Here is a 24,264-nt window from a genome sequence, read left to right as displayed (position 1 = left end):
GGGAGGTGGATAACATGGCTAAGAGCATTTGCTGGATAATGCATGAATATCGTTGACTTTTCAGCGATATTCATGCATTGCGGCTGTTTTTAATCGCATTTGTGATAAACAATTACATTTCTTGATATGTACTTTTAGAGCTTCATAGGTTGTTTGGGGTCATATTTAGAAGGCATTTTAGTGTCTTTGATGTTATGTTTACCTTTTTAAATGGAAAGCGTTCCTCTTGGGGCAAGTGTCTTGTAAATACGCTCCCACTTGCGCTTGGCAAATTTAGATTTTGATTATGGGAGTTACCTAGCCATGTTAATAGTGTCCCAAAAATTTGGTTAGGGCATTCCAGAAAACACTTTCATGTGTCTCAAGGACATTTTTAGTCATTTCTTCATGAATGCAGGTATACAATTGATTTATATGCTGTGTTTAAAAACGAATTTTGAAATCAATTAAATTTCAGGATATGTACTGTTAGAGCTTCATAGGTTGTTTGGGGTCATATTTAGAAGGCATTTTAGTGTCTTTGATGTTATTTTTCCCTTTTTAAATGGAAAGCGTTCCTCATGGGGCCCTGAGCAGTTCTTAGCCATGTTATTTAATAGGAAGTGGATAACATGGCTAAGAGCATTTGCTGGAAAATGCATGAATATCGCTGACTTTTCTGCGATATTCATGCATTGCGGCCGTTTTTTTTCGCATTTGCGAGCAGTTCTTAGCCATGTTATCCAATGGGAGGTGGATAACATGGCTAAGAGCATTTGCTGGATAATGCATGAATATCGTTGACTTTTCAGCGATATTCATGCATTGCGGCTGTTTTTAATCGCATTTGTGATAAACAATTACATTTCTTGATATGTACTTTTAGAGCTTCATAGGTTGTTTGGGGTCATATTTAGAAGGCATTTTAGTGTCTTTGATGTTATGTTTACCTTTTTAAATGGAAAGCGTTCCTCTTGGGGCAAGTGTCTTGTAAATACGCTCCCACTTGCGCTTGGCAAATTTAGATTTTGATTATGGGAGTTACCTAGCCATGTTAATAGTGTCTCAAAAATGGTGCTAGGGCATTCCAGAAAACACTTTCATGTGTCTCAAGGACATTTTTAGTCATTTCTTCTTGAATGCAGGTATACAATTGATTTATATGCTGTGTTTAAAAACGAATTTTGAAATCAATTACATTTCAGGATATGTACTGTTAGAGCTTCATAGGTTGTTTGGGGTCATATTTAGAAGGCATTTTAGTGTCTTTGATGTTATTTTTCCCTTTTTAAATGGAAAGCGTTCCTCATGGGGCCCTGAGCAGTTCTTAGCCATGTTATTTAATAGGAAGTGGATAACATGGCTAAGAGCATTTGCTGGAAAATGCATGAATATCGCTGATTTTTCTGCGATATTCATGCATTGCGGCCGTTTTTTTTCACATTTGCAAGCACTTCTTAGCCATGTTATCCAATGGGAGGTGGATAACATGGCTAAGAGCATTTGCTTCAAAGGTTGTTTGGGTTATACACCATTTTTGGGAAATTATTAACATGCCTATCTAACTCCCATAATCAAAATCTAAATTTGCCAACCGCAGGTGGGAGCGTATTTACAATAAATTTGCACCATGAAGAACGTAAAATAGCATACTAGACACTCAAATGCCTTATAAATATGACCCAAAACATCTTATGAAGCACTAGTAGTGCATATTTCCAGAAATGTATTGGTTTTCATTTAATGATTTACTTCATTGGTAGGCCTTCACATGTTTTTTTACCTTGGTCTTTTTCAGTGAAAATCTTATCTGCAACCATGTGTTGGCCTCACCTCAAATAAACAAAACAGGTGATGGACTGAATGTGGATCAATGACACACATTCACCCCAGTCTAAAGATCTGGGCCTAAACAAATCTTTAGATAGGCTACATCTTATCGTCATCCTGAATTAATGATTTAAAATATTAGGGAGTGATTTATGAGTGTTGTATGCCTGTTTTGTACCATTGAGTGTCATTTTTGTGATGCAGTGCTGGTGGAAAACATTTGCTATGTTAAATAATTAGTACGGCATTAAGTTTTAGATGACTGTTATTTATTTACTGTTTGGTAATAGTGGTTAATAACATTTTATATTATATTTTTCCACAGATTCAACTGCAGATTCTTTCATAGTTTGGAAAATGCCTACAAAAAGTAGAATAAGAAAGGCTAGAAAACGTCAAAGACAGCAGGATGATGTTTTATTGCAGCAGTCCTCTTCTCCAAATACTTGTCAAAACAGCAAGAAAGGTCCGGGTAAGAGCACGAAATCATTCTTAAGAAATATTTGTAGTAAAAAAAGTTTTGCTCAAAAAAATGTTTCAGTTCACAAAAAGAAAAGTAATTTAAATGGAAAGGAGAGACCCATCACAAATGTTACTGGTAGAGGAAGAGATAACTCTGTGCATGATAGTAGAAGGAAACAACAGTTTAGGGACATTCGAAATCGAATGTTCCGTAATAGGATATTAGTTAATTTATTGAAAAATATTAAAAAGAAAGGCCAACAGAAAGCGGCATTTTATAAGAAGAAGAAAAATGTAGAGAAAATTATTGATCATGCTTTTGAAATTAAGCGAAAGTTGTTTATTTTGGTAATCAATAGAATTAGGAAACTAAGCAAGGTAATTTCTGATTTCAAAACAAAAAGTAGATGGAAGAGAGTAGTAAATCGTACTAACTTTTGTGAAGTTTTTTCCGGAGAATGGATGCATAGTTCAAGTTCTGAGGCATTTTTTAATGAGGAGACTTATTTTCAGGATAATGATTTGGTGCATGCAGTTGACATCAGTGGTCGAGCTTATGAAGTGAAGGATGGTTGTCCAGTTGAAAAAGAACAACTTGTGACAACAGAGACAGAAGAGGCGCTAAGTGATGAGGTTTTAGGAAGACGTCCTAAGGGTCCTGTGTACATTTGGAAGTGTAGTTCTATTTGCAGTGTGCGACAGGTTTCCATCAATTTGCTTTGTGATTTTATACGGACATTTAATAAGAAAAGTTTGAAGCAGAAAATGAAGTTGTTGCAAGATTTAGATCCTTGCAGAGTGAGACAAATGACAGGTTTGTGTGGTCATTCACTGGCTTGTCTTTCCAGGAGAGTATGCCAGAGTGTTTTTCATCATTTCAGGATGCTAGCAGTGCATCATAATAAAGTGAGAAAATTTGTGAGAATGTTGTATTATGCTAAGAGTCCAGCAATTATGCTTAAACAATTATGTGCTGCTCTTTTGCATGGTTCTGAAATAGATGTGAAGAATATTTGTGAAGAAATTGAGTTTTGTTACTTTGGTAGTAAAGATGAGAATGTTCAAATTGACCCTGAAGTAGAGGGTAATGTGGAAGATAATGTACAGGTTTCCAGTACAGATAATTTTCAGAAGGAAATTGCCACGTTTCAGATGAAATCAAGTGAGAGGCCTAATTTCACTTGTGTATGTTGTCGACGCACTTATTATAAGAATCAGACTAAGGTAGTGGATTTATATGCAAAAAGTGAAAGGGAAAATAATAGTGAATGGAAGGATTTTGCCACATACTTGATGGTAGAAAATTATTTTGATTTGGGATCGGATCAACGTGTGTGTACTTATTGTTGTAATAAATTAAACCAAAACCAGATGCCTGCTAGGGCAGTTCATAATAATCTGGAATTGGTTGGGATTCCTTCTGAATTGAAGGATTTAAATACTTATGAATCTATTTTGATTCAAAGTATCCATCCCTTTCAGGCTATTGTAAGAATGGAGCCAAAGACAGGGAAGTTGCCTCCAGCAGATTTACAGAGAGGATTAAAGGGAAGAGTTGTTTATTTGCCTCTAGATTTGAACAAAAACATTAACACAATTGGAATAGAAAAAGTGGAAGAGGAACCTCTGGTTATCTTGGTTAATGGGGTTCCGACAAAGAATAAGAAAATATGGCAAGATTTAGTGGATGTTAGGAAAGTCAAAAAGGCAACAGTGTATTTGAAGAAAAATAATAAGTACTATAAGAATGTATATGTTGCAGAAGACGAAGTAAGTGATGAAGAGGATAGCGATTTGTGTGCTGGCCAAATTGAGAAAGTAGAGGCCTCTAAAAGTGAAGAAATATATGAACATTATAGTGTTCATCCTTTGCATTCCAAGGAAGTCATGGGGAATGCTATTGAGTTGTTTCAAATGAAACAAGCCAAAGGGAGTCCCATTAGTGTTTGGGAGGAAAGTTTGGAAGCTCGGTGTTTCCCACAGCTATTTCCCACAGGTCAAGGAGGAAGATATGATGAGCGACCTCATCAAATTCCTGCGTCTGAATACCGGACTTTACGATTGTATGCAGAAGATCCTAGGTTTCGGCAATGCATTCCCTATTTGTTTCATCTCCTGTTTGAAAGCAATCTGTCTGGACTGTCATATGCAGTGAACCACATCTTAAAAAGTGGTATACAGATGCGAAACATCTCGGCAAGTGACTTTATGCATAAAGTCAATGTCCAAGACAGTATTTTGGATTCTCACTTAATTAATCTCATGGCGTGTCAGCGTGGTACTAATGAGTACTGGTACCATCGTCATGGTGATTTAAAATGTATGCTGAGGAACTTAGGAACTCCAACATGGTTCCTCACTCTGAGCTGTGCCGAGTATGGCTGGGAAGACTTACTTGAATTTCTACGAGAGGCAAATGGAAATATTGAAAACATTGAATTCAAGACACCTGGAGAACTGTGTTCTTTGGATCCAGTGAATGTATGCAGGTACTTCAATCATAGATTTGAAGCTATGATGTCTTTCATCACAAATAAAAAGAATCCACCTCTTGGAGAGGTGTTGGATTTCTTCTGGAGAAAGGAGTACCAAGCAAGAGGTGCCCCTCATATACATATGTTGTTGTGGATCAAGGATGCACCTAAATTTGGAACAGATCCGGATGACTTAGTGATGAATTTCATCGAACAGTATTCTACGTGTGCTGTTCCAAACGCAACGGAGAAGAAAAGTCTAAGAGAACAAGTTCTACGTTTCCAAAGCCATCGTTGTGGAAAGTACTGTCGTCGTAAATTCAGAAACAAGGACAAGTTCTACACCAAATGTCGTTTCAACTTTCCACGACCGGTGATTTCTAAAGGAAGAGTGAACAGTTTGATGTCTTCGCTGCGACATAATGTGACGAGGAAATCACCCAAGAATACATACAATTTGAAAAGGAACGAAGAGTCCAAGTACATCAATGACTACAACCCAGTGATTTTGTCCATGTGGAATGCTAACATGGTTATACAGTTTGTGGCTGACAACTGTATGGCTGTGGCTCGGTATGTGACATCTTACATCACCAAAAAAGAAAAGACCGAACTGAAGGATATGTGGGAGGACATTTCCCATGAAAAGAGCCTCAGCAAGAAGTTGTACAGTTTCAGTCTGAAGATGTTGTCGCATCGAGAAATCGGAGCTTACGAATGTTCTGATCGATTGTCTTCAGCAAGTCTCTATGCCAAATCCAGGAGTCTCGTTTGGGCGAGTCTTGGTCTTGCTGCAACGCGAAATCGAGTTCTAAAACCTGTCCGGGAAATTGAGTATTTGGCAGAAAAGGAACCAAACAGTACCGACATTTTGAAGACCAACATGTTGGATACATATTATCCAAATCGAAGCAGTCACCTTGAGAATGTTTGTCTATATGAGGTTCTCCAAAATTATATATTCAAGAGGAACATCAAAGAAGATATTGAGAAAGGAGTGTATGCTGTAATTGGAAGTGAGGGATGCCTGGTCAAGCAAAGAAAATGCCAATTAGTAAACCATCGAAAATTGAGTGGTGAATCTCCAGAAAAAAAGGAGTTTTTTTATTTAGCACTTTTGCAACTTTTCAAGCCTTGGCGTGCAGAAGAGGAACTGCTTGGAGATTTCCTCTGTTACGAAGACTCTTTCAATGCAGCCAAGGAGTCCATAGAATGTCCTGCTTTTTCTAAATATCAAGAAATGCTAACTTTGGAAATTGAGCAGGAAGCAACGATTGCAGCCGAGATTGCCAGAGACAGTTCTCAGGACAGTCAGAGTTCTGTTTCATTGAGTCAAGATCCACTTGGAGGACCTATTATCGAAAATGAAGCTGCCACTGCTATGAATGAAGTAGAAAGAGCCATGGCACATGCTCAGGAGGATTCAGTTAACTTAGAAGACTTGGAAAAACAACTCAACGTTGAGCAGAGAAAAATATATGATGAAGTTACCAAGGAAATTGAGCACGGATTAAGTCATGAGAAGAACAAGTGCTCATGTACATCGTTGAAGCCTGTCCGACTGTACGTGAGTGGAGAAGCGGGAACTGGAAAAAGTTTCCTCATTAAAGCAATCTCTTGTTATTTGCAGGAAAGGAGTGAGTCATCGCTGTCTTGTGTTGTCACCGCTCCTACTGGACTGGCAGCACATAACATTAAAGGTATTACTTTGCATCGTCTACTGATGCTGCCGGTGGAGCATGACAACAAATTACAATACAACAAGTTATCTGGAGATGCTTGCTGTGAAGTTTCAAGAGTCTTGAGGAAAATGAAACTACTTATCATTGACGAAGTAAGCATGGTTTCCAATGTCATGCTTGCCTTTGTGCATTTGAGAATGCAAGATGTACTTAAAACTGAATATGATGTGTTATTTGGTGGGAAACACATCATTGTTTTCGGAGATCTTCTGCAGCTGACACCAGTAAAAGGTCAACCTGTGTTCAAAATACTCACGCATGAAGATACCAGGAAGTGCCTAGGGAGCATTGGCAACGTCAATATATGGTTAAACTTCAATTATGCAGAACTGCATCAAAATATGCGTCAGGCAAAGGATGAAGATTACAAGAATATTCTACAAGATATTAGAATTGGAAAAGTGACTGAGCATGGGAAAGAAGCTTTAAATGCACGATTACTGTCAAATTTATATCCCAAACAAGAGATTGTGCCTGAGAATATTTTTCAGAAAATTACTGAGAAGAAATCCGGGATATGTCTCATGCCAACTCTTGCAGAATGTGCCATCTTCAACAACAAAATGTTGAATTTAGAAAAGCAAGAGATTGTGAAACTTGAAGCTATCGACAAATTAGAGCATATGGGATCAACAATTATTTTGTCAGACAATTTGAAATCAAAATTGGATTCATTAGAGAAGACTATATCTAAAACAGCGGTTTTTGAAAAGACTTTGAATGTGTGTTTAAATTGCCGAATCATTTTGAGAAGGAATTTACATGTAGAAAGAGGTCTGGTAAATGGATCAATGGGTAATGTTGTTGATTTTGAGAAATACAGAAATAGAGATGGAATAGAATTTTTAAGAATTAAATTTGATGGCATTGAGGAAGTACAGCAAATTGGTCGTTGTTCTGCTAGGTTTTTGCTTGTTAAAGACTTATATGTTCGCCGTAAACAGTTTCCTGTTTGCTTGGCATATGCGGCGACAATCCATAAATCGCAAGGTTTAAGTGTAGACTGTGCATTGGTGAATATTGGCAGTTCTGTGTTCAAGGAGGGTATGGCATATGTGGCATTGTCACGAGTTAGAACTTTATCGGGATTGTACTTAATTGACTGTGATGTCACAAACATTTGTGCGGATCTAGATTGTGTTAAGGAATACAATAGGTTAAGAAGAGAGTATGCGCCACATTTGCCTCAATATCCTTTGTTTGAGAAACGTGTGGTAGGCCGCAAACGTAGAAATAGCAGTAATAGTAGGGAGGTTGTTGCAAAAAGACTAAAAGTCAATGAACCGAAAATTGTTAGCAGAAAGAAAGTGGATTCTGTTGAAGATGTTGTCGGTTTTCAATTTGAAAACAGTTCTGGTGTCAACTGCTATGCAAATGTAGTGGTTAATGTTCTCTTTTCACTAGAGAGTTTAAAAGAACAGATTCTGTTGAATTCAGAACAAATTTTATGCTGTTTGTTGAATTCTGTTTTCGAGAAATGTAGCACTGATCGAACAAAAGTAGAAAGTGTGTCTGAAGTTCATTATCTGTTAGATGAATGTTCAGGTCAAACAGACTTCTCTGAAAATAATCAGCAAGATTGTCAGGAGTTTTTAATGTATATGCTTGATATATTGCAAGATGAGGGTGTAGATGTAGATCAACTGTTTGGGCTTTCTTATCAATGGCAGCATGACTGCGAGAATTGTAGGGTATCAAGTACTACTAGTGTAGACTCAGAAAGATTTATATATTTAACTTTGCCAGACAGTAAATCAGTCTCCTTTAATAAGCTAGTAAATGCAGCGGATCACAACATGGAGTGTAGCCAATGTAAATCTGAAATGATGTCAACATTACTTATACGTAGATATGGACAGTATGTCATTTTAATGATGCAACGATGTAGGCCTGATGGATCAAAATTGTCAACTTTAATAAAAAAATTTGTGGCTTCTCAGCTTTCAATATCAGGAAGGACTTTTGTAACTGTAGCAATTATCTATCACGATGGTCCTTCAACAACTTCAGGACATTATACAGCTTATTTAAAGTCTCGAAACGGCTGGTCATTCTGCAATGATTCCGTTGTAAGTTTCAAAAAAAAATTGCCGTTTGACCTTAAAAATTCTTACCTGGTGTTTTTAAAACCAAAATTTTAAAGAAAGAATCTCGAGATTTCCTGTGAAGAATTGGAAAAGGTTCATCAAGTTGAGGGAATGTAAGTCTGCAATGCTGTCTAGATTATTGGTCCAAAACTTTTAATTATAATGTTATTTTGTCAAATCCGACTATATAAACCTGATGCAAGTAAGTCTGCTTCATAGTAAGCAGTATCAGTGTCATAGGAAAAGGAGAACATGAGTGACAAAGAAGGGTAAGATATTAGTAGTCCAGGATTGTGAAAATTATCTTAAATGTTTTCTTTTTGAAAGTTGCGAATATAGAAAATGACGGGATTTGATTGGAAGAATTACAAGACTTGTGAATAGCTGCAACATGATTTGGCCAAGTGGAAACATGTGGTAGAATGTGAGAAGTCTTTTCTTGTATGTAGCATATTTTTCGAATCGTTGGAGGTTTTCTTTCAGAAAGTGGCGGGCTGACAATATTTATAGCACAACACAGTGGACGCTGTTCATAGGACATCCTTCGACGTCATTGAAAGTAAGTTAATTTTAAGGAGTTTTGAATTCAGATTTCTTATGTTGAATGGGTTTTTTAAACACAATCATTTTGATTGTGTTTTTTTTTCCCCGCTGTTACATGATGAATACCTTCAAGTCACTGATTTAAGTGAAATTTGATACATTCTGAGAACAGCAAAAATAAACCATTTAACATGTATAATTAATGTTTTGCTTTTTGTACTTATGATATACATTTAGAAATGTGAAGTAGATATGGAGAAACTGAGTCTTCTGTAAGTGTCAATTTTAATGCTTACAGTGCTGTACTTCTGGGTACTGTTTTTTTTAAAAAAAAATGAATAGGCCTCACCTCAAAGAAAGCTCTTGAAAGCACACATCTTATTTGCATCCTGAAACAATCATTTAAAATGTTAGACACAATTTTATGATGGCTTTACATCTTTTTTGCGCTGCAATTGCATCACTATTGTGAGACATTAGCAGTGCAAAAAAAGCACCATGTTCCAAAATAGGCCTCAGTTCATCAACATCAAGATACAGTTTCTTTAAAATATATATCTTTAGGATTGTGTAGGGGACGTAGAGAAGCAGAGACTTCTGTAAATGTCAAAGTTGTTGAAAAACTGTTTGTTCTTGAACCTTTTCCCTTGTCTTTTCTAATTTTTAAATACATGTTTTAATATTTTTGGAAATGTTTGTTCTCTGTTTTACAGATTGAAAGTATGAAAAAATATTTTAAAAAGGTAACAAGAATTATAAGGTAAATGTTTTCTACTCTTTTTACCCGCAATGCACTGCTGATGATGTCACTGACACTATCTCTCATTTACTCTCTATAGCTGTCTTTCTTTTTACATTATTCTCTGTTTACTTCCCTTATACTAACTCTTCTTTTTTTTTAAAAAATATTTTTTTGGTTCGCTTCCAGTTCGCGAACCGGTCAGCGAACTTGAAGCGAACCAAAAGAAATAGAGCTTGCCAGAGTGATAAACATTCTAGCAATTTTATTTGAAAGGGGAGGTAGTTCTGAAAAGAACTTTTTTTTTTTTTTTGTTGTTTTATTTATTTTTTTTTTTTTCTGAAATTTTTTTGATTTTTTTGTATTTTTAGAACAGTTTTATGTTTTTTTTGTGTTTTTTATGGAGGGGAAACAACAAAAAAACAGGCATTGAAAAGGGCTCAACAGGAGCAAAAAAAAAATTACTGCTTGGGTGCATTAGGGCACTTATGGTTTTCGAACACCATATTAATCAAGTTGACGCTCATGTTCCCATACGACAGCATAGCACCACAATATATACAGGTAAACTTCAAATGTTTAAAATTTGGCTGAATGTTTGGCACAGTTTCCTGTGCCTCTCTTCCTGTCAAAGACATTGTTGAGGTAGATCTGGCCACAGGAGTTGTCGGGGGATTGTCTTGTAGGTCCCTTAACTCAGCCCGGCTGTAGTTTAAGGGATGCCACCTGGTCATATGTCGATGCATAGTATAGTTGCCCATACTATATTTTTTCTCTGTGCCTCTAGACAATCTGTAATCACAGATGAGGCAGGTGGCATATTTAGCATTCACCTTCTTCTCCCCTGGAGGGATGGAAAAAAACTGCCAGATGAAACTTGTTTTTCTCTTAGAAACACGGGGCAACTCCGGGATAAATTCTGGTTGATCTCTATCCTCTTCTTCTTCTTCCTCCTCTTCCTCCTCTCTGTTGGAGGTAAATTGACTTGGTGGTCCTCTCTTCTTATGAGGAGGTGGAGGTGGTGGTGGGGGTGCACCAGCTGCAGCAAGTATGGAAGCCATTGCTGAACTCCAGGAAAATGGTCTTTCTCTCACCAAGATGAAAGTCAGAGTGAGGAAAGAAGGAGGGGTTTACATGATTTGGGAAAAGCAAAAGTTCTGAACCAATGAAAAGTGTTATTTTTAGGTCACATGACCTAGTCATACATCATTTGGAAACCAAAAGTGAAATGAACCAATGAAAAGTTTGATAAACAAGTCACATGACCTGTTCCGCTTACGTTACGCGGTGCGCGCCGCGTCCCGGATCGTTTCCGGTTCGCGGTCCGGAGCACTTCCGGGAGCGCTAACGCAGCGCGTCATTAGACGCATTACGCGACAACGTGATACGTCGCGCTTCCGCGACGCGTCACAGTTCCGCTAACGTAACGTTGACCGGTTCGCGGACTAGGTCGCGGCATCAAGATGAGCTAACGGAAAGCTTCCCGGTTCGCGAACTAGAAGCGAAGAAAAAAAAATATTAAAAAAAAAATTATTAATAAACATCTAAAATATATTTTAAGATTTAAAGAAGAATACATTTTACAGCTACAGATGTTAGCTTTTAAAAAACCAATGAAATTCACAGAAAAAACCATAGGTTATAGACCATATATAGTTAGGAATTTGCATTTACAAAACCTTGAAAATTCACTGAAAAAACCATAGGTTATAGACCATATATAGTTAGGGATTTGCATTTACAAAACCTTATTTTACTCGCATAAAACCATTGAAATTCCATATATAGTTAGTTGCGCTAACTATATATCGCGCACCCGCAATCCACTGCTGATGATGTCACATATTACATCATTCATGACATGGTCAGTGACATCACTGATGACATCACTGATGACATCTCAAATGACATCACTGATGACATCTCAAATGACATCACTGATGACATCACTGATGACATCTCATTTGACATTACTGATCACATCACTGATGATATCATTCATGTGATAATACGATGAACCTCTTCAGACTCTAATATAACCTTAGATACAATCAGTGTAAACAGACACTCACAGACTGTCACTCATCCATGCAGTTACTCACACACCTAGTCAGTCATGCAAAGAATCAATCACACCTCCATTTCCTCAACTATACAGTTATACAAACTTTACTTATTCAAACATATACTAACACATATTTACTCTCTTATACAATCCCTGATACAAGTTCACAATGATCCATACAGCCACTCACACATTCACTGGCTCTTATGCACAGTTATTTATATATGTCAACTCTCACATGTACTGTGTTTTACATATGTACTTACTTTGACATGTTGCTCTGAGATATCCATTCACTCACCAATACACTCATGCACACAGTCAACCGCCCATACAGCTGTTTCCACATGCACTTTTGAAACCATACATCTAGTGAATCAACTGCTCACACATCTATGCACAGAGTCATACACCTCCCGGCCACCCACACACACACTCAGTCTCCCATACAACCAATCAATAACCCATATAGTTATTCATATAGCTACTGATCAACACATGCAGCAGTTTACAGAACAACAAACATAATGATGCACAAATTAAGACAGTTTAGTCACTAACCCATGCACTCACTCATACAGTCAGTCATGCACCTACTAAATCCTTCATCCAGACACTTATACATCCACTCATTCTTCAATATGTAAGACATATTTTAACTTTACAGAAACATACAGTCACTGGATGTTGTCATCAGTGATGTCATCAGTGATGTCACTGACCATGTCATGAATGATGTAATATGTGACATCATCAGCAGTGGATTGCGGGTGCGCGATATATAGTTAGCGCAACTAACTATATATGGAATTTCAATGGTTTTATGCGAGTAAAATAAGGTTTTGTAAATGCAAATCCCTAACTATATATGGTCTATAACCTATGGTTTTTTCAGTGAATTTTCAAGGTTTTGTAAATGCAAATTCCTAACTATATATGGTCTATAACCTATGGTTTTTTCTGTGAATATATATATAGTTTCATCACTTTATCATGCATTTTGGTAATACACATTTAATTTTAATTTACTGGTTCAGCTTCCTAATTGCAAAAAGTTGTTACTGAGAGAGAACCACTCATAATCTTGAGGTACAAGGAACGAGCATGTTCCTTACTGATGAAATCAATGAATTTCATTTCTTTGCATACAGATTTTTTTTAAAGTTAGTTGCTTGTTAGACTACCTAGCAAGGAAGACTAGTCTCATTGCAATCATACTTTTTTTTTAAATATAGTGATATCCACTTTCCAGATCTACTGTGCCTGAGTCCAGAATTTCTATAGGCACAGATCATTAAATGTCTTTTTTAGCACCCATATTGGTTTCTATTCTCCCTGCATTTGCCAAATTAACATTTTACATGCCGTCCTTGACATGTCAGAATGTGTTTCTGCTCCCTATTTTAATTAAATCGATTTGTGTGGTTTAACAACTTTATTGACAATATCTCTTGAATTCCCTGATGCATGTGGAAAATAATTTGTTGTTTGCACTTTTGTAGACCCACCAGCCTTTAAAGTTATATTTTATAATTTCTGATTAGTGCAGTACTGTTTTCATGGCCCCACAGTTCTTTGATTTCCACTGCTTGCCTTGCAGTCGTCCACTTTTTTTTTAATAGATGTTGTATTGCAAGAGGCAGCTGTTTTATAATTAGTGTTTGTTTTTTAATACCTGTCAGTCCCTGTAGCCTAACTTGTTTAATGTTATTCACAATCATTCACACTCCAGTACTATTTAGGATCTTTAGTTATTACCCTCACAAACTTGCTCACCCTTCCCTTTTCTGTGTAGTAATCTACTTGGTCTTGATTATGTACATTAGACGAAACCAGTCACTCTAAAATTCATTACAACTATCACTATTTCTAGTCCCCCTCTGGTTCTGGACAACCACAACATGCCCTCATGAAAGAAGATGTATCATTTTTTTAACTTTCGCCAACTGAGAGCTAATTAGTAACACAATTTGATAATGAAGCAATACATTTGTTATTGAATGAAAGGAACAAGTTTGTACCATGGAGGCATACCTTGCGTTGTTTCCTTTACTTTGTAACTTATAAAGCAGCCGAATCCCCACCTTGTATCTCCGTTCTACGGAAGTAATCACTGACAAACTATCAAAGGTAAAAAAATCGGCCTACAAAAATATCAGAGCAAGAATATCGCAATCCTATCTACAACATGGTAAGTACAAAAATTATCGGAAAAAATATTGATGTAAAAAATATTGTTATAAAAAAATCTTATCAATATAATAAACATAGTAAAAAATGTTATATAATGTTTAAAATTAATAAGTAATATATATAATTTAATAAAACATTAACTAAACATATACATATAAATATCTATACTTAATCAGTTTTAATAATTATTTTAATAACTTATAAATAATTTTAAAATATTATAAATTTCAAATACATCTATGCACCTAAAATAATAACATAAATACAATTAAATAAAATATGTAAAACAAATTAAAAATTGTTTTACTTGTAATATTTTTAAAATTTATTATATACTACATTAGCTAAAATATTACCAAAAATATTAAATTGCAGATGGAATAAAACTATTGTCCCAACTCCCCCAAAAAAAGTAAGAAAATTGTTGGATAGCGTAGGTATAAAAACGACTATTCCCACTCCGGAGAGTGCAACAGTAAGGAAAGTGTTGGATAGCGTAGGGGTAAAAATTACTATTCCAACTCCAGAGAGTGCAACAGTAGGGAAAGTGTTGGATAGCGTATTACTATTCCCACTCCAGAGAGTGCAACAGTAGGAAAATGTTGGATAGCGTAGAAATTAAAAAATACTATTCCCACTCCAGAGAGTGCAACAGTAGGGAAAATGTTGGATAGCGTAGGGGTAAAAATGACTATTTCCACTCCAGAGAGTGCAACAGTAGGGAAAGTGTTAGATAGTATAGAAGTTAAAAAAACATACTTATCAATAAATTAATGTTTTAAAATAATGAATTATTAAATAAATCTAAACTATTTACAAATACCAATAAATAGTTATTAAAAACATAAGTATCAATGAATTAACAATAAATGAATAATAAATACCAATTAATATTAATTAATAACTGTTAATTACCAATTAATAACTATTGAACAATAAAATATTTTTTATAACAAAAACATATTAATTATAAAAAGTCATTACCAATTAACAAATAGTGAACAATTAAATAATTTTGTATACCAAAAACATGAATTATTAAAAATTAATTTCCAATTAATAACAACTTAATAATATATTAATTAAAAAATAAATAAATAATATTTAGTAAAATTTAATTACCAAATAATTATTAAACAATAAATAAATGTTCATAATCCAAAAAATAATACTTTTAAATAATTACCAATAAACAACTACTGTCCAATAAATTATTTATCATTACCCAACCATAAATTTTATAATGATTAATTAGATATCAATTACTTTACACATTATTCCCCTACAAATACATAACACACTCCAATAATAAAATAATACGCTTAACATAATTATCAATTAATACAAATTAATTGCCAATTGATAAAAAATACATTAATTAATAATTAAATAACAACTATAATTATCAATACCAATTAATGAAAATAAATGATTTCTTAATTATATTTAAATTACTTCCCACCCTATTCCCCTATAAACCCACAACCCACGACAAAAATTACACAAAAAAATTAACTAAAATTAATTTATAATTCCTAAAAATTATTAATTAATTTAGTATAAATAAATTACTTCCCACCCTATTCCCCTATAAACCCACAACCCGCTACGGTACTAAAATACAAGATTAACTTAAAATAACATTATTAACATATAAAAATTGTATACATATATTTTAAAACCAGTAGAAAACTTTACCAAGAAAATATAACACATACATATATGTATAATAAAATAAATAACAATCATATAAATATCGATATTTGTAACATCGATATTAGTAACATCGATATTAGTAACATCGATATTAGTGACATTGATATATTTGATATCGATATTACTAACTTCAATATTACTTAAATTGATATTTAAAAAATTGATATTTCTTACCTTAGCGTCGATATTCTGTCCCTCGATATTCTTAACATCGATATTCTGTCCCTTCGATATTATCACCTCAATATTATTGTAGGTCGATATTTTATTGTCGATATTTTGACTGCTGACCCTACGGTAGTGCGACTGTTAGCAAAGAGAAGAGATTTCAGAAGGGCTCAATTTTTAGGTCTCTTCAGAATACTGAAGAGTACATTTACCCCCCACCATGAATGGTGGGGGGACAGTGGCAACGGGAAGACCGTCCGCCGCTTTTCCACCCAAGAAAAATGGTTTCATATGGTGGCGGTGTCTGCTAGACACCGCCATCCATATCAGGATGCAGGCGGAAGGGAGCCTTCCTGTGAGGGCGTTGCCGCCCCAGAAAGGCATGCGGATTTGGAGGTTGGGGTCCCGTTGCGGGCACCAAGGATGTTGGGGCGTGGGGGGTACCTATGGTACCCCCTACATGTGCATGCATGTGCACTGCATGGTGCCTGCCACATTGTGCCTGCACCTTCTTTCAAGAATTGGGGGCCCATTAGTATATTGGGCCGATCGCCAACATCCAAATGGTGGTGACGCTCTACCCGACATATTCCCCCACCCGCATGTAAATTTCCCCCGCCACAATACCATGGCGGGGGGACCCCGACGGATGGCAAGACCATCCGCAACAATGTTAGAAATGCGGGATGCGCCCGCCAGTGTGGCGGACGTATCCTAATGGGATGTGCGGGACAGCCGCAGGCATTTTGGACAGTCCCATTTCCCAAGGGTATGGTGGGCGGACAAAGTCCACCCGCCATGTTAATGACCCCCTTGGTGTTATTATCTTGAAAAATGTTAAATGGTGAGTATAAATTCCTTATTCATTAAAATGCATTGTACGTATATGTACAATTCTCTAGTGTATATGAACTCTTGTGTACTGATGGTGACAAATATTACAATTAATCTATTTAAAAATTTGTATTTACTATAAGCATGACATTTAAATTTTTATAAAAGTATTTCTATTGGTTTAGTGACAAAGGGGGTCATTAGGATGGGGGGCGGAATTAGTCCGCCCGCTATCCTATCGGGTATTGGGACCGCCCGCCATAAGGGCAGGGGTCCCATGGGGGATATTAGGATGTGCCCACCACTGTTGTGGGCGCATCCTGCATTTTTAGCATTGTGGCGGGCGGTGCTCTCAGCACCGCCTGCCACAATGCTAGAAATGCACGAGCAGTGCCTGCCGCTTTATTAATGCAAATGCAGGGGGGTACCACAGGTAACCCCGTGTGCACCCCCCACCTCTCCTTCACTCTGGGGGCCCGCAGGGGGCCCCCAGAGTGAAGACCCCATGCCTTTAAGGCATTTAACTAAGCCCATGGTAATATGGCTGGGGGTGTATAATAGACACCGCCACCATATTAAACCTTTTCCGCCCCATGCCGCAAAGCGGAAAAGCACAGACGGTCTTTCCGTCCACCGCGTTCCCCCCGCCACATTAATATGGCGGGGGGTCATTTATGTGAGGATGGTGGGCGGTTTGCCCCCGCCAGGCTGGCGGTGGCTACCGCCAGCCTGGCCGGGGCAATCCGCCCGCCATCCTAATGGGCCCCAAAATATCAAAAATAATTAATTGTATAAGTATTGACTTCCAAAAATGTTCCTTTATTAAAAATATTGTGTACCAAAATAATATTCGGACCCTAAATTGCATGTATCTAAAGAAATTCTATTATTTATTTATTTTTAGCATATTTTTCAATGTAATAATACATGATAAAAAAATCCTAAATATTAATATACTTCCGAACAATTTATTTTTAAATGTCATTTTTTAGAACAATTATTTAAAACTATCTGTTAAGTCTATTAAAAGTATTATTAAAAATCTTTGTATGTTATTTGGTAGCAGTATTCATGTTTAATTTCAATATTTTATGTTTTTTTATCTTCGTTGGGCATTTTCGTGTTTATAAGGTTGAAATTCTGGTTTATTTTTAATTAGTAATTCAATATTAATTCATGTTTATCTTGAAATTTAAAAGCAAACTTGACAGAACTTATGTTTATTGTATCATTTCTTTTTTTTCCATTTTTTTTTCATGAGCATGTTGGAAGTTTGCTGGTTGAAATGTGAGTAGTACTTTAAATACAATCACATGCTATTCATACTGTTAAATGATATTATGGGCATTATTACAATGTCAGACATTAAGGGGCACATTAGGATGGCGGGCGGGCTTTGCCCGCCCGCCACCCTAGCGGAACTCGGGACCGCCCGCCTGAAGGGCGGGGGTCCCGACATTGCCATTAGGATGCGCCCGCCACAGTGGCGGGCACATTCCTCAATTTAACATTGTGGCGGGCGGTGCTCACCGCTCCGCCCGCCACAATGTTAAAAACAGAAGCACGCATTTGCATATTCGAAGCGGCAGGCACCGCGCAGTGCCTGCCTCTTTGAGTATGCAAAGGCAGGGGGGTACCACAGGTACCCCCCCGTGTGCCACCCCCCTTTGGCCTTCACTCTGGGGGCCCACAGGGGGCCCCCAGAGTGAACACCGCATGCCTTTCCGTGGCGGCATTGCCGCCACGGAAAGGCATTGACAAATGCCTATTCTAATATGGCTGGCGGTGTCTGATAGACACCGCCACCATGTTCTCCCTTTTCAACACAAATTGAAAACAGGCGGGCGGTCTTTCTCACCACTGCGGTCCCCTCCGCCATCGTAATATGGCGGGGGGAATGCAGGGAAGGATGGCGGGTGGATTGCCTCCGCCAGGGTGGCGGTGGCCACCGCTACCCTGGCGGAGGCAATCCGCCCACCATCCTAATGGGCCCCTAAGCCTCCGAATGCAGAATTGTAGCCCGCCATGGCAGCTCTACAGTGTGAATTTGGGATTATGATGTTGTCTCTTTCAGTGTAAAATGCCTGATCGTTCTGACATACTTTCAACGTGATTAAGCGGCCTGTTGGCCAGTCGGAAATGCAGTCTAATCCCCTTAGGGTAGAGTTTTCATTATCAGGATTACAATGTTTGGCATCTTTTCCATTCAGGCTTTTCTGACATTGAAAGGCTTGCAGAAAGTTGCTTTTGTAGCCTGTGGCAGGGCTCCCTTTACTTGGAGGTGTACGGTTTTTGGTCATGTGCCCCTCTTGAAATCCCTGCACTGTCTGGCTGGCACCCGATGGTCCTATTCACACATTGCCGATATTCCCACAAATTCCCATTTATCTATGAGACATTCTGCTATGCCGTGTTTTTGAACACCGTTCAATCTACTCTATGGATGTAGGTTTTTGCATCCTCACTATGGGTCCCATTAGGATGTCGGGCGGATCGCCACTTCCATGCGGGCGGTGGCGATCCGCCCGACATCCTTCCCCACCCGCCACTCATTTCCCCCGCCATATTACTATGGAGTGGGGACCGCGGCAGACGGAAAGACCGTCTGCCGCTTTTTGGCCCGGTCAAGGAGTTGACTGAGCGGAAAAGGGTTACGTATGGTGGCGGTGTCTGTTAGACACCGCCATCCATATTAGGGTGAAGGCAGGGACATGCTTGTCCGTGGCGTGCGGATCTGTTTTACGTTGGGATGGTGGGCAGACAAAGTCCGCCCGCCATCCTAATGGGCCTCTATGTGTGCTTGCTATGCACTCAGGCGACCAGAACTGCCGATCTACGGTTGGCCGGTTCACACACTAGGGACCCCGTTAGGACTAGGGGCCCAAAATGTAAAATGGGACCACCCACCATAAGGGCGGCGGTCCCGTGGGAGCCATTAGGATGCATCCGCCACACTGGCGGGCACATCCCGCATTTTTAACATTGCGCCGCCGCAATGCTAAAAATGCAAATTGCGCACTTCAATGCACAACGTGACAGGCACCATGCAGTGCCTGCCACGTTGTACAGTGAAGTGCACCTCCCACCCCCCGGAGTCCCTAGGGGCCTGCAATGGGCCCCCACAGGACATTCCTGCTTGCCTTTCTGTGGCGGCAACACCGCCAGAGAAAAGCATGTTCCCACCCACAACCTAATATGGATGGTGGTGTCCAACAAATACCGCCACCATATGAAACCCTTTTCCGCCCGGGCAACTCCTTGACCGGGCGGAAAAGCGGCCATAGTAATATAGCGGGTGGAAATGGGTGGCGGGCGGGAAGGATGTCGTGCGGATCGCCACCGACCGCATGGCGGTGGCGATCCGCCTGACATCCTAATGGGGCCCTATAACGTTGTCAGTCAAAGGCAACTCTGACCCACATCAGAATAGGGCCATATATATTTTACGTATACTTAGTTATTTTATTGTTAAAAATAAATATTTGTGTTTAATTTTTTAGGTGCAGGTTATATCTATTGTAGGTGTATGGTGTCGAATCTACATAAGATATTAATTTAATTTTTATTTTTAAATTTTTTTAAAACTTTTTTAAAATTAAGATTTAGATCTTGTTTGGTACTATTTTATAACTGTTAAATACTGTGTAAAAATGTACTAATATTACTTCAAGAGTGAGATAAAAAATTCTGTTTACTATGTAATTAATATATAGTTTGTTATATGCAGTAAGTGAGTTGTACCATTTGTTATAGGAAAGTGTGGAAATGTAATGGACTACACTAGATTTATCGTAATTAAAAACAATAAAAAAGAATGCACACAAATCATGGTGATCAGATTTGTTTTACCTTATATTTTGGGTGTGTTTGTTATGTTTTATCAAACGGTCTTTTTGTACATTACATTCACTTATTATAGTAAAAATCTAATTTTGTAACTATTATTATTAATATTCCATTCAGTTACATGTACATACGATTATTTTTTTGTGGGGTGGTAATGTGTTATATGGTTTGTAGAAATGTAGGGTATAAAGTTATTTAAGTATTAACAATTTTACAAATGCTTATTTTATTGTACTTAAGTACATTTTTAAAATTGTATTTTATTTTGAATTTTTATGAATGTTAAAAATATGGTACTTATTGGCGGTTTCTATTTTCAGAATTTGAATATATATATTCTTTAAAATATCGATATGAATACATTTATATGTTTTTGAAACTTGTTATTGGTGTTCAGACATTCTATCAAGTACGAAATGTTGAACAACATAAATATTGAGTACTAAGGGTACCTTTACGATGGCGAGTGGACTAAGTCTGCCCGCCACCGTAACAGCAAGCAGGTCCGTCCACCAGGTTTGCGGCGGTACCGTACCTGCAATTAGGATGGCGCCGCCACTGTGGTGGTGCCATCAACCATTCCCAGCATTGTGGCGGGTGGTTCTCACAGCGCCACCTGCCACAATGCTGGGAATGCATGTTGTGCATTGACATGCACAAGGTGACAGGTACCGCCCGGTGCCTGCCAGCTTGTCCATGCCAATGTAAGGGGTTATAACAGGTACCCCCCAATTGCACCCCCCAACACTCAGTGGGCCTTCTACCGCCCCCCAACATTGAAAACCGCATGCCTATCTCGTCCGACGTGGTTGCGGGGGTGAAACATTGCAGGATGGCGTTTGGATTGCCCCCGCTTGGCTGGTTTTGGCGATCCGCCCAGCATACTAATGGTCCCCTAAATGTTGGTTGTAATTTTATAAATATAGGGGCTGATTACGATGGCAGAAAATCTGCAACCGCCGGCCCAGTGGTGAGGACCACAGCCCGACAGTCGTGGGTTTACAGCCATCACCCTTAAAATTCCCACTGACACATTAGGATGATGGTGGGAAGGGAAAAGGTATCTCAGTGGATGGAAAGACCATCCGCTGTGGTCCTGCAAGGCAGGCCTTTTCCGCCCACCTTCATATACAAGGGGTCTATGGAGGTGGTACCGTGCAGGTACCGCCGTGGTCATTTGGATGCCTGTCTTTTGCGGTGAAGTTCTTGCTGCAAAAAGACAGGTGGAAATGCCTTTGGGGGCCTGTTGTGGGCCCCCAGGGGGTTGGGGGGTGGGGTGCTGCACGTGGGGGGTACCTATGGTACCCCCCTACATTTGCATGTACAAGGTGGCAGGCACCACACGGTGCCTGCCATGTTGTACATGCAAGTGTAAAACATGCATTTTTACATTGTGGCGGGTGCTGTATTTTTTAGTATTTTTCTTTCGGTTTGCGTACTTGATTTAATGGTGGAATAGGGTGTGAAGTAATTTCATTATTATTATGTATGGATTAGATTTAGATTTTTAATACTTTTTGAATTAAGACGTCATATTGTGAATATTTTAATTATTTTTTTATTAATTACTTAGAAAATTATAGTTCAGCAATATTAATTAACTACTTGCTAATTATAACGGTCATTGTATAATATTTTTTTAGATACCCATTGTGTGGTTTATAGGTAGTGAAGTGTGTGAAGTAATGTTTTTATGATTAATTACCAATTCGTTGTTCATTGCTATTAATTAATGAATTGAAAATGTATTACGGAAATTGTGTATTTAATTTTAGTCACAGCTTAAGGGTTTTATTGGTGTAAATGGCGGTAAGTAATTATTTTTCATTAATTACTAATTATTTCTGAATTGATAATAATTATTGCAACATTAAATTACCAATTCGTTGTTCATTGCTATTAATTAATGAATTGAAAATGTATTACGGAAATTGTGTATGTAATTTTAGTCACAGCTTAAGGGTTTTATTGGTGTAAATGACGGTAAGTAATTATTTTTCATTAATTACTAATTATTTCTGAATTAATAATAATTATTGCAACATTAAATACGGAAATTATTAAATGTATTTTTTTGTGTGGGTTGTGGTGTTCATATGCCTTACGGTTGGAAAGTGAATCATGTTTAATTTTGTAATAATTTTTGGATCGTTGATATGAAATATTTATGGATATTTAATTAGTGTAATTCTTTATATTTTTGGGGTGTGTGTTGCATTTTTATTCTGTAAAGGGTGTGTAGTACATTAATTTGACCTCCTTTCAATTAGTATTTTAATACTGTTTTTCTTAAATGAAAAATAATTTTAATTGTATTTCTTTTTATTTTAAAACTTTAAATTTAAATGTGGTTTGTGGTTTCGGTAGTCTTAAAGTTGGTTAAGATTAATGATTTTTAAGAGTTTTATTTATTATTATTTTTTTAAATAATAATTATATATCCTAAAAAAGAGATTTTTTGGAATTTTTCATTTACAGCTTTTATGTTAATTGTGTGTTGTTATACTTTAGGAAATATAAAAAGCAAATGTATGTAATAAATAAGCTTTTATTTGTAAATCATTTCAAAGTAAATAAATGTACTTTAAAATTTTATTTTATTTCCAAAAATATCACAAGGTTTGTATTATATGCTTTGCATCTTATAATATTTTGTATTTACATTTCAAAGATTAAATATATTTATACTTTAATTTTTAACATATTTATATATTTTTTTACCTTTTTTTGTTATAAGAATTTTTGGGATGTTAATACTTTGCTTATATTTATTTGAGAGCTCACGGTATTGAGAATATTTATTGCTACCCCTCAGCAACACAATATGGTTGCACTGATTGGAGTATGAATTCTAACTTTTACACCTCCACTATCCATAATGTTCACTAATGTTGCACTCACCCATGGGTGAGTATTACTTTTTAGTCCTCTGTATCAAACAGTTTCACTATTGTGGCGCAAGCTGGAGTGTTAATAGTTAGTTGTATTCCTCCGGTAGCCAACACTTTCAATACTGTTACACTTATTGGAGAGTCAATATTAGAGTTTAACCCTATGATATTCAACACTTTCCCGATTGTTGCACTCACCGGAGTGTGAAGAGTTGATTTTACCCCTGTGCTATCTAACACTATCCATATTGTTGCACTGACTGGAGTAGTTATAATAATTTTTATCCCTCCACTATCCAACAGTTTCCCTACTGTTGCACTCCCTGGATTGGGAATAATAATTTTTACCTGACCTCTATCCAACACTTTCCCTACTGTTGCACTCACTTTAGTGGGAACAGTACGTTTTATCCCTCTGATATCAAACACTTTCCCTACTGTTGCACTAATTGCAGTTCTATTAATAATTTTTACACATCCAATATCCAACACTTTCCCTACAGTTACACACACTGGAGTGATAATAGTACATTTTACCCCTAAGCTATTCAACCTTTTTACTACTGTTGCACACATTGGAGTTGGATTAATATGTTTTGCCCGTCTGCTATCCAACACTTTCACCACGTTTTCAATCACAGGAGTTTGAATGCTAATTTTTACACCTCCGCTATGCAACACTTTCACCATTCTTG

The sequence above is a fragment of the Lissotriton vulgaris genome, chromosome 10, assembly GCF_964263255.1.
Source record: "Lissotriton vulgaris chromosome 10, aLisVul1.2, whole genome shotgun sequence".
Lineage (NCBI taxonomy): Eukaryota > Metazoa > Chordata > Amphibia > Caudata > Salamandridae > Lissotriton > Lissotriton vulgaris.
The sequence above is the reverse complement of the archived record's forward strand: the minus strand, read 5'-3'. Positions refer to the sequence as shown.